Source organism: Hypanus sabinus, chromosome 9 (genome assembly GCF_030144855.1).
Source record: "Hypanus sabinus isolate sHypSab1 chromosome 9, sHypSab1.hap1, whole genome shotgun sequence".
Classification (NCBI taxonomy): Eukaryota; Metazoa; Chordata; class Chondrichthyes; order Myliobatiformes; family Dasyatidae; genus Hypanus; species Hypanus sabinus.
The window spans coordinates 164,957,243-164,975,459 of NC_082714.1; positions in this window are offsets into that span (position 1 = coordinate 164,957,243).

Genomic DNA, 18,217 nt, shown 5'->3' on the forward strand with positions numbered 1-18,217 from the left:
CACCCACTCATTCAACTGTACCACCCACTCCTTCAACTGTATCACCCACTCCTTCAACTGTACCACCCACTCATTCAACTGTATCACCCACTCCTTCAACTGTATCACCCACTCCTTCAACTGTACCACCCACTCCTTCAACTGTACCACCCACTCCTTCAACTGTACCACCCACCCCTTCAACTGTATCACCCACTCCTTCAACTGCAGCACCCACTCCTTCAACTGTATCACCCACTCCTTCAAATGTACCACCCACTCCTTCAACTGTATCACCCACTCCTTCAACTGTACCACCCACTGCTTCAACTGTATCACCCACTCCTTCAACTGTACCACGCACTCCTTCAAATGTACCACCCACTCCTTCAACTGTACCACCCACTCCTTCAACTGTATCACCCACTCCTTCAACTGCTCCACCCACTCCTTCAACTGTATCACCCACTCCTTCAACTGCAGCACCCACTCCTTCAACTGTACCACCCACCCCTTCAACTGTATCACCCACTCCTTCAACTGCAGCACCCACTCCTTCAACTGTACCACCCACTCCTTCAACTGTATCACCCACTCCTTCAACTGCAGCACCCACTCCTTCAACTGTACCACCCAATCCTTCAACTGTATCACCCACTCCATCAAATGTACCACCCACTCCTTCAACTGTACCACCCACTCCTTCAACTGTATCACCCACTCCTTCAACTGTATCACCCACTCCTTCAACTGTATCACCCACTCCTTCAACTGTACCACCCACCCCTTCAACTGTATCACCCACTCCTTCAACTGCAGCACCCACTCCTTCAACTGTACCACCCACTCCTTCAACTGTATCACCCACTCCTTCAACTGCAGCACCCACTCCTTCAACTGTACCACCCACTCCTTCAACTGTATCACCCACTCCTTCAACTGCAGCAACCACTCCTTCAACTGTACCACCCACTCCTTCAACTGTACCACCCACTCCTTCAACTGTACCACCCACTCCTTCAACTGCAGCACCCACTCCTTCAACTGTACCACCCACTCCTTCAACTGTATCACCCACTCCTTCAACTGCTCCACCCACTCCTTCAACTGTATCACCCACTCCTTCAACTGTACCACCCACTCCTTCAACTATATCACCCACTCCTTCAAATGTATCACCCACTCCTTCAACTGTACCACCCACTCCTTCAACTGTATCACCCACTCCTTCAACTGTACCACCCACTCCTTCAACTGTAACACCCACTCCTTCAAATGTATCACCCACTCCTTCAACGGTATCACCCACTCCTTCAAATGTACCACCCACTCCTTCAACTGTATCACCCACTCCTTCAACTGTACCACCCACTCCTTCAACTGTAACACCCTCTCCTTCAAATGTATCACCCACTCCTTCAACGGTATCACCCACTCCTTCAAATGTACCACTCACTCCTTCAACTGTATCACCCACTCCTTCAACTGTACCACCCACTCCTTCAACTGTATCACCCACTCCTTCAAATGTATCACCCACTCCTTCAACTGTATCACCCACTCCTTCAACTGTATCACCCACTCCTTCAACTGTACCACCCACTCCTTCAACTGTATCACCCACTCCTTCAACTGTATCACCCACTCCTTCAACTGTACCACCCACTCCTTCAACTGTACCACCCACTCCTTCAACTGTATCACCCACTCCTTCAAATGTATCACCCACTCCTTCAACTGTATAACCCACTCCTTCAACTGTATCACCCACTCCTTCAACTGTACCACCCACTCCTTCAACTATATCACCCACTCCTTCAACTGTACCACCCACTCCTTCAACTGTATCACCCACTCCTTCAACTGTATCACCCACTCCTTCAACTGCTCCACCGACTCCTTCAACTGTATCACCCACCCCTTCAACTGAACCACCCACTCCTTCAACTGTACCACCCACTCCTTCAACTGTACCACCCACTCCTTCAACTGTATCACCCACTCCTTCAATTGTACCACACACTCCTTCAACTATATCACCCACTCCTTCAACTGTACCACCCACTCCTTCAACTGTATCACCCACTCCTTCAACTGTATCACCCACTCCTTCAACTGCTCCACCGACTCCTTCAACTGTATCACCCACCCCTTCAACTGAACCACCCACTCCTTCAACTGTACCACCCACTCCTTCAACTGTACCACCCACTCCTTCAACTGTATCACCCACTCCTTCAACTGTACCACCCACTCCTTCAACTATATCACCCACTCCTTCAACTGTACCACCCACTCCTTCAACTGTATCACCCACTCCTTCAACTGTATCACCCACTCCTTCAACTGCTCCACCGACTCCTTCAACTGTATCACCCACCCCTTCAACTGAACCACCCACTCCTTCAACTGTACCACCCACTCCTTCAACTGTACCACCCACTCCTTCAACTGTATCACTCACTCCTTCAACTGTACCACCCACTCCTTCAACTGTATCACCCACTCCTTCAACTGTATCACCCACTCCTTCAAATGTACCACCCACTCCTTCAACTGTATCACCCACTCCTTCAACTGTATCACCCACTCCTTCAACTGCAGCACCCACTCCTTCAAATGTATCACCCACTCCATCAACTGTACCACCCTCTCCTTCAACTGTACCACCCACTCCTTCAACTGTACCACCCACTCCTTCAACTGTACCACCCACTCCTTCAAATGTACCACCCACTCCTTCAACTGTACCACCCACTCCTTCAACTGTACCACCCACTCATTCAACTGTATCACCCACTCCTTCAACTGTATCACCCACTCCTTCAAATGTACCACCCACTCCTTCAACTGTACCACCCACTCCTTCAACTGTATCACCCACTCCTTCAAATGTACCACCCACTCCTTCAACTGTACCACCCACTCCTTCAACTGTACCACCCACTCCTTCAACTGTATCACCCACTCCTTCAAATGTACCACCCACTCCTTCAACTGTACCACCCACTCCTTCAACTGTACCACCCACTCCTTCAACTGTACCACCCACTCCTTCAAATGTATCACCCACCCCTTCAAATGTATCACCCACTCCTTCAACTGTACTACCCACTCCTTCAACTGTACCACCCACTCCTTCAACTGTATCACCCACTCCTTCAACAGTACCACCCACTCCTTCAACTGCAGCACCCACTCCTTCAACTGTACCACCCACTCCTTCAACTGTACCACCCACTCCTTCAAATGTATCACCCACTCCTTCAACTGCAGCACCCACTCCTTCAACTGTACAACCCACTCCTTCAAATGTACCACCCACTCCTTCAACTGTACCACCCACTCCTTCAACTGTATCACCCACTCCTTCAACTGTATCACCCACTCCTTCAACTGTACCACCCACTCCTTCAACTGTATCACCCACTCCTTCAACTGTACCACCCACTCCTTCAACTGTACCACCCACTCCTTCAACTGCTCCACCCACTCCTTCAACTGTATCACCCACTCCTTCAACTGTACCACCCACTCCTTCAACTGCTCCACCCACTCCTTCAACTGTACCACCCACTCCTTCAAATGTACCACCCACTCCTTCAACAGTATCACCCACTCCTTCAAATGTACCACCCACTCCTTCAACTGTATCACCCACTCCTTCAAATGTACCACCCACTCCTTCAACTGTATCACCCACTCCTTCAACTGTATCACCCACTCCTTCAAATGTACCACCCACTCCTTCAACTGTATCACCCACTCCTTCAACTGTATCACCCACTCCTTCAAATGTACCACCCACTCCTTCAACTGTATCACCCACTCCTTCAAATGTACCACCCACTCCTTCAACTGTATCACCCACTCCTTCAACTGTATCACCCACTCCTTCAACTGTATCACCCAGTCCTTCAACTGTACCACCCACTCCATCAAATGTACCACCCACTCCTTCAACTGTATCACCCAGTCCTTCAACTGTACCACCCACTCCATCAAATGTATCACACACTCCTTCAACTGTACCACCCACTCCTTCAACTGTATCACCCACTCCATCAAATGTACCACCCACTCCTTCAAATGTATCACCCACTCCTTCAACTGTACCACCCACTCCTTCAACTGTATCACCCACTCCTTCAACTGTATCACCCACACCTTCAACTGTACCACCCACTCCTTCAACTGTATCACCAACTCCATCAAATGTACCACCCACTCCTTCAAATGTATCACCCACTCCTTCAACTGTATCACCCACTCCTTCCACTGTACCACCCACTCCTTCAACTGCTTCACCCACTCCTTCCACTGTACCACCCACTCCTTCAACTGTATCACCCACTCCTTCAACTGTACCACCCACTCCTTCAACTGTATCACCCACTCCTTCAACTGTATCACCCACTCCTTCAACTGTACCACCCACTCCTTCAACTGTACCACCCACTCCTTCAACTGTATCACCCACTCCTTCAACTGTACCACCCACTCATTCAACTGTATCACCCACTCCTTCAACTGTATCACCCACTCCTTCAAATGTACCACCCACTCCTTCAACTGTACCACCCACTCCTTCAACTGTATCACCCACTCCTTCAAATGTACCACCCACTCCTTCAACTGCAGCACCCACTCCTTCAAATGCACCACCCACTCCTTCAACTGTACCACCCACTCCTTCAACTGTACCACCCACTCCTTCAACTGTATCACCCACTCCTTCAAATGTACCACCCACTCCTTCAAATGTACCACCCACTCCTTCAAATGTACCACCCACTCCTTCAACTGTACCACCCACTCCTTCAAATGTACCACCCACTCCTTCAACTGTACCACCCACTCCTTCAACTGTACCACCCACTCCTTCAACTGCAGCACCCACTCCTTCAACTGTACCACCCACTCCTTCAAATGGACCACCCACTCCTTCAACTGTACCACCCACTCCTTCAACTGTATCACCCACTCCTTCAACTGTATCACCCACTCCTTCAACTGTACCACCCACTCCTTCAACTATACCACCCACTCCTTCAACTGCTCCACCCAGTCCTTCAACTGTATCACCCACTCCTTCAACTGTATCACCCACTCCTTCAACTGTACCACCCACTCCTTGAACTGTATCACCCACTCCTTCAACTGTACCACCCACTCCTTCAACTGTACCACCCACTCCTTCAACTGTACCACCCACTCCTTCAACTGTAACACCCACTCCTTCAACTGTACCACCCACTCCTTCAACTGTACCACCCACTCCTTCAACTGCTCCACCCACTCCTTCAACTGTATCACCCACTCCTTCAACTGTACCACCCACTCCTTCAACTGCTCCACCCACTCCTTCAACTGTACCACCCACTCCTTCAAATGTACCACCCACTCCTTCAACTGTATCACCCACTCCTTCAAATGTACCACCCACTCCTTCAACTGTATCATCCACTCCTTCAACTGTATCACCCACTCCTTCAAATGTACCACCCACTCCTTCAACTGTATCACCCACTCCTTCAACTGTACCACCCACTCCTTCAACTGTATCACCCACTCCTTCAACTGCAGCACCCACTCCTTCAACTGTACCACCCACTCCTTCAACTGCTCCACCCACTCCTTCAACTGTACCACCCACTCCTTCAACTGCAGCACCCACTCCTTCAACTGTATCACCCACTCCCTCAACTGTACCACCCACTCCTTCAACTGTACCACCCACTCCTTCAACTGCAGCACCCACTCCTTCAACTGTATTACCCACTCCTTCAACTGTACCACCCACTCCTTCAACTGTCCACCCACTCCTTCAACTGCAGCACCCACTCCTTCAACTGTATTACCCACTCCTTCAACTGTACCACCCACCCCATCAACTGTACCACCCACTCCTTCAACTGTATCACCCACTCCTTCAACTGCAGCACCCACTCCTTCAACTGTACCACCCACTCCTTCAAATGGACCACCCACTCCTTCAACTGTACCACCCACTCCTTCAACTGTACCACCCACTCCTTCAACTATACCACCCACTCCTTCAACTGTATCACCCACTCCTTCAACTGTACCACCCACTCCTTCAACTGTACCACCCACTCCTTCAACTGTACCACCCACTCCTTCAACTGTATCACCCACTCCTTCAACTGTACCACCCACTCCTTCAACTGTACCACCCACTCCTTCAACTGTACCACCCACTCCTTCAACTGTATCACCCACTCCTTCAACTGTACCACCCACTCCTTCAACTGCAGCACCCACTCCTTCAACTGTACCACCCACTCCTTCAACTGTATCACCCACTCCTTCAACTGTATCACCCACTCCTTCAACTGTACCACCCACTACTTCAAATGTACCACCCACTCCTTCAACTGTATCACCCACTCCTTCAACTGTACCACCCACTCCTTCAACTGTAGCACCCACTGCTTCAACTGTACCACCCACTCCTTCAACTGCAGCACCCACTCCTTCAAATGTACCACCCACTCCTTCAACTGTACCACCCACTCCTTCAACTGCAGCACCCACTCCTTCAACTGTATCACCCACTCCTTCAACTGTACCACCCACCCCTTCAACTGTTCCACCCACTCCTTCAACTGTATCACCCACTCCTTCAACTGCAGCACCCACTCCTTCAACTGTACCACCCACTCCTTCAACTGCAGCACCCACTCCTTCAACTGTATCACCCACTCCTTCAACTGTATCACCCACTCCTTCAACTGCAGCACCCACTCCTTCAACTGTACCACCCACTCCTTCAACTGTACCACCCACCCCTTCAACTGTACCACCCACTCCTTCAACTGTTTCACCCACTCCTTCAACTGCAGCACCCACTCCTTCAACTGTACCACCCACTCCTTCAACTGTACCACCCACTCCTTCAACTGTACCACCCACTCCTTCAACTGCAGCACCCACTCCTTCAACTGTACCACCCACTCCTTGAACTGTACCACCCACTCCTTCAACTGTATCACCCACTCCTTCAAATGTATCACCCACTCATTCAACTGTATCACCCACCCCTTCAACTGTACCACCCACTCCTTCAAATGTATCACCCACTCCTTCAACTGTATCACCCACTCCTTTAACTGCTCCACCCACTCCTTCAACTGTATCACCCACTCCTTCAACTGTACCACCCACTCCTTCAACTGTACCACCCACTCCTTCAACTATATCACCCACTCCTTCAACTGTATCACCCACTCCTTCAACTGTACCACCCACTCCTTCAACTGTACCACACAATCCTTCAAATGGACCACCTACTCCTTCAACTGTATCACACACTCCTTCAACTGTACCACCCACTCCTTCAACTGTATCACCCACTCCTTCAACTGTACCACCCACTCCTTCAACTGTACCACCCACTCCTTCAACTGTATCACCCACTCCTTCAACTGCAGCACCCACTCCTTCAACTGTATCACCCACTCCTTCAACTGTATCACCCACTCCTTCAACTGCAGCACCCACTCCTTCAACTGCTCCACCCACTACTTCAACTGTATCACCCACTCCTTCAACTGTATCACCCACTCCTTCAACTGCAGCACCCACTCCTTCAACTGTACCACCCACTCCTTCAACTGTATCACCCACTCCTTCAACTGCAGCACCCACTCCTTCAACAGTATCACCCACTCCTTCAACTGCAGCACCCACTCATTCAACTGTAACACCCACTCCTTCAACTGTACCACCCACTCCTTCAACTGTACCACCCACTCCTTCAACTGTATCACCCACTCCTTCAACTGTACCTCCCACTCCTTCAACTGCTCCACCGACTCCTTCAACTGTATCACCCACCCCTTCAACTGTACCACCCACTCCTTCAACTGTGCCACCCACTCCTTCAACTGTACCACCCACTCCTTCAACTGTATCACCCACTCCTTCAACTGCTCCACCCACTCCTTCAACTGCAGCACCCACTCCTTCAAATGAATCACCCACTCCTTCAAAAGTACAACCCACTCCTTCAACTGTACCACCCACTCCTTCAACTGTATCACCCACTCCTTCAACTGTACCACCCACTCCTTCAACTGTATCACCCACTCCTTCAACTGTACCACCCACTCCTTCAACTGTATCACCCATTCCTTCAAATGTATCACCCACTCCTTCAACTGTATCACCCACTCCTTCAACTGTACCACCCACTCCTTCAAATGTACCACCCACTCCTTCAACTGTACCACCCACTCCTTCAACTGTACCACCCACTCCTTCAACTGCAGCACCCACTCCTTCAACTGTATCACCCACTCCTTCAACTGTACCACCCACTCCTTCAACTGCAGCACCCACTCCTTCAACTGCTCCACCGACTCCTTCAACTGTATCACCCACCCCTTCAACTGTACCACCCACTCCTTCAACTGTGCCACCCACTCCTTCAACTGTACCACCCACTCCTTCAACTGTATCACCCACTCCTTCAACTGCTCCACCCACTCCTTCAACTGCAGCACCCACTCCTTCAACTGTATCACCCACTCCTTCAACTGTACCACCCACCCCTTCAACTGTACCACCCACTCATTCAACTGTATCACCCACTCCTTCAACTGCATCACCCACTCCTTCAACTGCAGCACCCACTCCTTTAACTGTACCACCCACTCCTTCAACTGCAGCACCCACTCCTTCAACTGTACCACCCACTCCTTCAACTGCAGCACCCACTCCTTCAACTGTACCACCCACTCCTTCAACTGTACCACCCACCCCTTCAACTGTATCACCCACTCCTTCAACTGTACCACCCACTCCTTCAACTGTACCACCCACTCCTTCAACTGCAGCACCCACTCCTTCAGATGTACCACCCACCCCTTCAACTGCTCCACCCACTCCTTCAACTGTATCACCCACTCCTTCAACTGCAGCACCCACTCCTTCAACTGTACCCCCCAATCCTTCAACTGTATCACCAACTCCTTCAACTGTATCACCCACTCCTTCAACTGTACCACCCACTCCTTCAACTGTACCACCCACTCCTTCAACTGTATCACCCACTCCTTCAACTGCAGCACCCACTCCTTCAACTGTACCACCCACTCCTTCAACTGTACCACCCACTCCTTCAAATGTATCACCCACTCCTTCAACTGTACCACCCACTCCTTCAACTGTACCACCCACTCCTTCAACTGTACCACCCACTCCTTCAACTGCAGCACCCACTCCTTCAAATGTACCACCCACTCCTTCAACTGTCCACCCACTCCTTCAACTGTATCACCCACTCCTTCAACTGTACCACCCACCCCATCAACTGTACCACCCACTCCTTCAACTGTATCACCCACTCCTTCAACTGCAGCACCCACTCCTTCAACTGTACCACCCACTCCTTCAACTGTACCACCCACTCCTTCAAATGGACCACCCACTCCTTCAAATGTACCACCCACTCCTTCAACTGTACCACCCACTCCTTCAAATGTACCACCCACTCCTTCAACTGTCCACCCACTCCTTCAACTGCAGCACCCACTCCTTCAACTGTATCACCCACTCCTTCAACTGCAGCACCCACTCCTTCAACTGTACCACCCACTCCTTCAACTGCAGCACCCACTCCTTCAACTGTATCACCCACTCCTTCAACTGTATCACCCACTCCTTCAACTGCAGCACCCACTCCTTCAACTGTACCACCCACTCCTTCAACTGTACCACCCACCCCTTCAACTGTACCACCCACTCCTTCAACTGTTTCACCCACTCCTTCAACTGCAGCACCCACTCCTTCAACTGTACCACCCACTCCTTCAACTGTACCACCCACTCCTTCAACTGTACCACCCACTCCTTCAACTGCAGCACCCACTCCTTCAACTGTACCACCCACTCCTTGAACTGTACCACCCACTCCTTCAACTGTATCACCCACTCCTTCAAATGTATCACCCACTCATTCAACTGTATCACCCACCCCTTCAACTGTACCACCCACTCCTTCAAATGTATCACCCACTCCTTCAACTGTATCACCCACTCCTTTAACTGCTCCACCCACTCCTTCAACTGTATCACCCACTCCTTCAACTGTACCACCCACTCCTTCAACTGTACCACCCACTCCTTCAACTATATCACCCACTCCTTCAACTGTATCACCCACTCCTTCAACTGTACCACCCACTCCTTCAACTGTACCACACAATCCTTCAAATGGACCACCTACTCCTTCAACTGTATCACACACTCCTTCAACTGTACCACCCACTCCTTCAACTGTATCACCCACTCCTTCAACTGTACCACCCACTCCTTCAACTGTACCACCCACTCCTTCAACTGTATCACCCACTCCTTCAACTGCAGCACCCACTCCTTCAACTGTATCACCCACTCCTTCAACTGTATCACCCACTCCTTCAACTGCAGCACCCACTCCTTCAACTGCTCCACCCACTACTTCAACTGTATCACCCACTCCTTCAACTGTATCACCCACTCCTTCAACTGCAGCACCCACTCCTTCAACTGTACCACCCACTCCTTCAACTGTATCACCCACTCCTTCAACTGCAGCACCCACTCCTTCAACAGTATCACCCACTCCTTCAACTGCAGCACCCACTCATTCAACTGTAACACCCACTCCTTCAACTGTACCACCCACTCCTTCAACTGTACCACCCACTCCTTCAACTGTATCACCCACTCCTTCAACTGTACCTCCCACTCCTTCAACTGCTCCACCGACTCCTTCAACTGTATCACCCACCCCTTCAACTGTACCACCCACTCCTTCAACTGTGCCACCCACTCCTTCAACTGTACCACCCACTCCTTCAACTGTATCACCCACTCCTTCAACTGCTCCACCCACTCCTTCAACTGCAGCACCCACTCCTTCAAATGAATCACCCACTCCTTCAAAAGTACAACCCACTCCTTCAACTGTACCACCCACTCCTTCAACTGTATCACCCACTCCTTCAACTGTACCACCCACTCCTTCAACTGTATCACCCACTCCTTCAACTGTACCACCCACTCCTTCAACTGTATCACCCATTCCTTCAAATGTATCACCCACTCCTTCAACTGTATCACCCACTCCTTCAACTGTACCACCCACTCCTTCAAATGTACCACCCACTCCTTCAACTGTACCACCCACTCCTTCAACTGTACCACCCACTCCTTCAACTGCAGCACCCACTCCTTCAACTGTATCACCCACTCCTTCAACTGTACCACCCACTCCTTCAACTGCAGCACCCACTCCTTCAACTGCTCCACCGACTCCTTCAACTGTATCACCCACCCCTTCAACTGTACCACCCACTCCTTCAACTGTGCCACCCACTCCTTCAACTGTACCACCCACTCCTTCAACTGTATCACCCACTCCTTCAACTGCTCCACCCACTCCTTCAACTGCAGCACCCACTCCTTCAACTGTATCACCCACTCCTTCAACTGTACCACCCACCCCTTCAACTGTACCACCCACTCATTCAACTGTATCACCCACTCCTTCAACTGCATCACCCACTCCTTCAACTGCAGCACCCACTCCTTTAACTGTACCACCCACTCCTTCAACTGCAGCACCCACTCCTTCAACTGTACCACCCACTCCTTCAACTGCAGCACCCACTCCTTCAACTGTACCACCCACTCCTTCAACTGTACCACCCACCCCTTCAACTGTATCACCCACTCCTTCAACTGTACCACCCACTCCTTCAACTGTACCACCCACTCCTTCAACTGCAGCACCCACTCCTTCAGATGTACCACCCACCCCTTCAACTGCTCCACCCACTCCTTCAACTGTATCACCCACTCCTTCAACTGCAGCACCCACTCCTTCAACTGTACCCCCCAATCCTTCAACTGTATCACCAACTCCTTCAACTGTATCACCCACTCCTTCAACTGTACCACCCACTCCTTCAACTGTACCACCCACTCCTTCAACTGTATCACCCACTCCTTCAACTGCAGCACCCACTCCTTCAACTGTACCACCCACTCCTTCAACTGTACCACCCACTCCTTCAAATGTATCACCCACTCCTTCAACTGTACCACCCACTCCTTCAACTGTACCACCCACTCCTTCAACTGTACCACCCACTCCTTCAACTGCAGCACCCACTCCTTCAAATGTACCACCCACTCCTTCAACTGTCCACCCACTCCTTCAACTGTATCACCCACTCCTTCAACTGTACCACCCACCCCATCAACTGTACCACCCACTCCTTCAACTGTATCACCCACTCCTTCAACTGCAGCACCCACTCCTTCAACTGTACCACCCACTCCTTCAACTGTACCACCACTCCTTCAAATGGACCACCCACTCCTTCAAATGTACCACCCACTCCTTCAACTGTACCACCCACTCCTTCAAATGTACCACCCACTCCTTCAACTGTCCACCCACTCCTTCAACTGCAGCACCCACTCCTTCAACTGTATCACCCACTCCTTCAACTGTACCACCCACCCCTTCAACTGTACCGCCCACTCCTTCAACTGTATCACCCACTCCTTCAACTGCAGCACCCACTCCTTCAACTGTACCACCCACTCCTTCAACTGTACCACCCACTCCTTCAACTGTATCACCCACTCCTTCAACTGTACCACCCACTCCTTCAACTGTACCACCCACTCCTTCAACTGTACCACCCACCCCATCAACTGTACCACCCACTCCTTCAACTGTATCACCCATTCCTTCAACTGCAGCACCCACTCCATCAACTGTACCACCCACTCCTTCAACTGTACCACCCACTCCTTCAAATGGACCACCCACTCCTTCAACTGTATCACCCACTCCTTCAACTGTACCACCCACTCCTTCAACTGTACCACCCACTCCTTCAAATGTACCACCCACTCCTTCAACTGTACCACCCACTCCTTCAACTGTACCACCCACTCCTTCAACTGCAGCACCCACTCCTTCAACTGTACCACCCACTCCTTCAACTGTATCACCCACTCCTTCAAATGTACCACCCACTCCTTCAACTGTCCACCCACTCCTTCAACTGCAGCACCCACTCCTTCAACTGTATCACCCACTCCTTCAACTGTACCACCCACCCCTTCAACTGTACCACCCACTCCTTCAACTGTACCACCCACTCCTTCAACTGTATCACCCACTCCTTCAACTGCAGCACCCACTCCTTCAACTGTACCACCCACTCCTTCAACTGTACCACCCACCCCTTCAACTGTACCACCCACTCCTTCAACTGTATCACCCACTCCTTCAACTGCAGCACCCACTCCTTCAACTGTACCACCCACTCCTTCAACTGTACCACCCACTCCTTCAACTGCAGCACCCACTCCTTCAACTGTACCACCCACTCCTTCAACTGTATCACCCACTCCATCAAATGTATCACCCACTCCTTCAACTGCAGCACCCACTCCTTCAACTGTACCACCCACTCCTTCAACTGTATCACCCACTCCTTCAACTGTATCACCCACTCCTTCAACTGCAGCACCCACTCCTTCAACTGTACCACCCACTCCTTCAACTGTATCACCCACTCCTTCAACTGTACCACCCACTCCTTCAACTGTATCACCCACTCCTTCAACTGTATCACCCACTCCTTCAACTGTACCACCCACTCCTTCAACTGTATCACCACTCCTTCAAATGTACCACCCACTCCTTCAACTGTATCACCCACTCCTTCAACTGCTCCACCCACTCCTTCAACTGCTCCACCCACTCCTTCAACTGTATCACCCACTCCTTCAACTGTACCACCCACTCCTTCAAATGTACCACCCACTCCTTCAAATGTAGCACCCACTCCTTCAACTGCTCCACCCACTCCTTCAACTGCTCCACCCACTCCTTCAACTGTATCACCCACTCCTTCAACTGTACCACCCATTCCTTCAACTGTATCACCCACTCCTTCAAATGTACCACCCACTCCTTCAACTGTATCACCCACTCCTTCAACTGTACCACCCACTCCTTCAACTGTACCACCCACTCCTTCAAATGTACCACCCACTCCTTCAACTGTACCACCCACTCCTTCAACTGCTTCACCCACTCCTTCAACTGTATCACCCACTCCTTCAACTGTACCACCAACTCCTTCAACTGCAGCACCCACTCCTTCAACTGTACCACCCACTCCTTCAACTGTATCACCCACTCCTTCAACTGTATCACCCACTCCTTCAACTGCAGCACCCACTCCTTCAACTGTACCACCCACTCCTTCAACTGTATCACCCACTCCTTCAACTGTACCACCCTCTCCTTCAACTGTATCACCCACTCCTTCAACTGTACCACCCACTCCTTCAACTGCAGCACCCACTCCTTCAACTGTACCACCCACTCCTTCAACTGTACCACCCACTCATTCAACTGTATCACCCACTCCTTCAACTGTATCACCCACTCCTTCAACTGTACCACCCACTCCTTCAACTGTACCACCCACTCCTTCAACTATATCACCCACTCCTTCAACTGTATCACCCACTCCTTGAACTGCTCCACCGACTCCTTCAACTGTATCACCCACTCCTTCAAATGTACCACCCACTCCTTCAACTGTACCACCCACTCCTTCAACTGTATCACCAACTGCAGCACCCACTCCTTCAAATGTATCACCCACTCCTTCAACTGTATCACCCACTCCTTCAACTGTACCACCCACTCCTTCAACTGTATCACCCACTCCTTCAACTGTATCAGCCACTCCTTCAACTGCTCCACCCACTCCTTCAAATGTACCACCCACTCCTTCAACTGTATCACCCACTCCTTCAACTGCTCCACCCACTGCTTCAAATGTATCATCCACTCCTTCAACTGTATCACCCACTCCTTCAACTGCAGCACCCACTCCTTCAACTGTACCACCCACTCCTTCAACTGTATCACCCACCCCTTCAACTGTACCACCCACTCCTTCAACTGTACCACCCACTCCTTCAACTGTATCACCCACTCCTTCAACTGTACCACCCACTCCTTCAACTGTATCACCCACTCCTTCAACTGTATCACCCACTCCTTCAAATGTACCACCCACTCCTTCAACTGTACCACCCACTCCTTCAACTGTACCACCCACTCCTTCAACTGTACCACCCACTCCTTCAACTGTACCACCCACTCCTTCAACTGTATCACCCACTCCTTCAACTGTATCACCCACTCCTTCAACTGTATCACCCACTCCTTCAACTGCAGCACCCACTCCTTCAACTGTACCACCCACTCCTTCAACTGTACCACCCTCTCCTTCAAATGTATCACCCACTCCTTCAACTGCAGCACCCACTCCTTCAACTGTACCACCCACTCCTTCAACTGTACCACCCACTCCTTCAACTGCAGCACCCACTCCTTCAACTGTACCACCCACTCCTTCAACTGTATCACCCACTCCATCAAATGTATCTCCCACTCCTTCAACTGCTCCACCCACTCCTTCAACTGTACCACCCACTCCTTCAACTGCAGCACCCACTCCTTCAACTGTACCACCCACTCCTTCAACTGTATCACCCACTCCTTCAACTGTACCACCCACTCCTTCAACTATATCACCCACTCCTTCAACTGTATCACCCACTCCTTCAACTGCTCCACCGACTCCTTCAACTGTATCACCCACCCCTTCAACTGTACCACCCACTCCTTCAACTGTACCACCCACTCCTTCAACTGCAGCACCCACTCCTTCAACTGTATCACCCACTCCTTCAACTGTATCACCCACTCCTTCAACTGTACCACCCACTCCTTCAACTGTATCACCCACTCCTTCAACTGTACCACCCACTCCTTCAACTGTACCACCCACTCCTTCAAATGTACCACCCACTCCTTCAACTGTACCACCCACTCTTTCAACTGTATCACCCACTCCTTCAACTGTACCACCCAATCCTTCAAATGTACCACCCACTCTTTCAACTGTATCACCCACTCCTTCAAATGTACCACCCACTCCTTCAACTGTACCACCCACTCTTTCAACTGTATCACCCACTCCTTCAACTGTACCACCCACTCCTTCAACTGTATCACCCACTCCTTCAACTGTACCACCCACTCCTTCAACTGTACCACCCACTCCTTCAACTGTATCACCCACTCCTTCAACTGTACCACCCACTCCTTCAACTGCAGCACCCACTCCTTCAACTGTACCACCCACTCCTTCAACTGTATCACCCACTCCTTCAACTGTATCACCCACTCCTTCAAATGTACCACCCACTCCTTCAACTGTACCACCCACTCCTTCAACTGTACCACCCACTCCTTCAAATGTACCACCCACTCCTTCAACTGTATCACCCACTCCTTCAACTGTACCACCCACTCCTTCAACTGTACCACCCACTCCTTCAAATGTACCACCCACTCCTTCAACTGTATCACCCACTCCTTCAACTGTATCACCCACTCCTTCAACTGTACCACCCACTCCTTCAACTGTACCACCCACTCCTTCAACTGTATCACCCACTCCTTCAACTGTACCACCCACTCCTTCAACTGTACCACCCACTCCTTCAACTGTATCACCCACTCCTTCAACTGTACCACCCACTCCTTCAACTGTACCACCGACTCCTTCAACTGTATCACCCACTCCTTCAACTGTATCACCCACTCCTTCAACTGTACCACCCACTCCTTCAACTGTATCAACCACTCCTTCAACTGTATCACACACTCCTTCAACTGTACCACCCACTCCTTCAACTGTACCACCCACTCCTTCAAATGTATCACCCACTCCTTCAACTGTATCACCCACTCCTTCAAATGTACCACCCACTCCTTCAACTGTACCACCCACTCCTTCAACTGTACCACCCACTCCTTCAACTGCAGCACCCACTCCTTCAAATGTACCACCCACTCCTTCAACTGTACCACCCACTCCTTCAACTGTACCACCCACTCCTTCAATTGTACCACCCACTCCTTCAAATGTACCACCCACTCCTTCAACTGTACCACCCACTCCTTCAACTGTACCACCCACTCCTTCAACTGTATCACCCACTCCTTCAACTGTACCACCCACTCCTTCAACTGCAGCACCCACTCCTTCAAATGTACCACCCACTCCTTCAACTGTACCACCCACTCCTTCAACTGTACCACCCACTCCTTCAATTGTACCACCCACTCCTTCAAAAGTACCACCCACTCCTTCAACTGTATCACCCACTCCTTCAACTGTACCACCCACTCCTTCAACTGTACCACCCACTCCTTCAACTGTATCACCCACTCCTTCAACTGTACCACCCACTCCTTCAACTATACCACCCACTCCTTCAACTGTACCACCCACTCCTTCAACTGTACCACCCACTCCTTCAACTGTACCACCCACTCCTTCAACTGTATCACCCACTCCTTCAACTGTACCACCCACTCCTTCAACTGTACCACCCACTCCTTCAACTGTATCACCCACTCCTTCAACTGTATCACCCACTCCTTCAACTGTACCACCCACTCCTTCAACTGCAGCACCCACTCCTTCAACTGTATCACCCACTCCTTCAACTGTATCACCCACTCCTTCAACTATATCACCCACTCCTTCAACTGCAGCACCCACTCATTCAACTGTACCACCCACTCCATCAACTGTATCACCCACTCCTTCAACTGTACCACCCACTCATTCAACTGTATCACCCACTCCTTCAACTGTATCACCCACTCCTTCAACTGTACCACCCACTCCTTCAACTGTACCACCCACTCCTTCAACTGTACCACCCACCCCTTCAACTGTATCACCCACTCCTTCAACTGCAGCACCCACTCCTTCAACTGTATCACCCACTCCTTCAAATGTACCACCCACTCCTTCAACTGTATCACCCACTCCTTCAACTGTACCACCCACTCCTTCAACTGTATCACCCACTCCTTCAACTGTACCACGCACTCCTTCAAATGTACCACCCACTCCTTCAACTGTACCACCCACTCCTTCAACTGTATCACCCACTCCTTCAACTGCTCCACCCACTCCTTCAACTGTATCACCCACTCCTTCAACTGCAGCACCCACTCCTTCAACTGTACCACCCATTCCTTCAACTGTACCACCCACCCCTTCAACTGTATCACCCACTCCTTCAACTGCAGCACCCA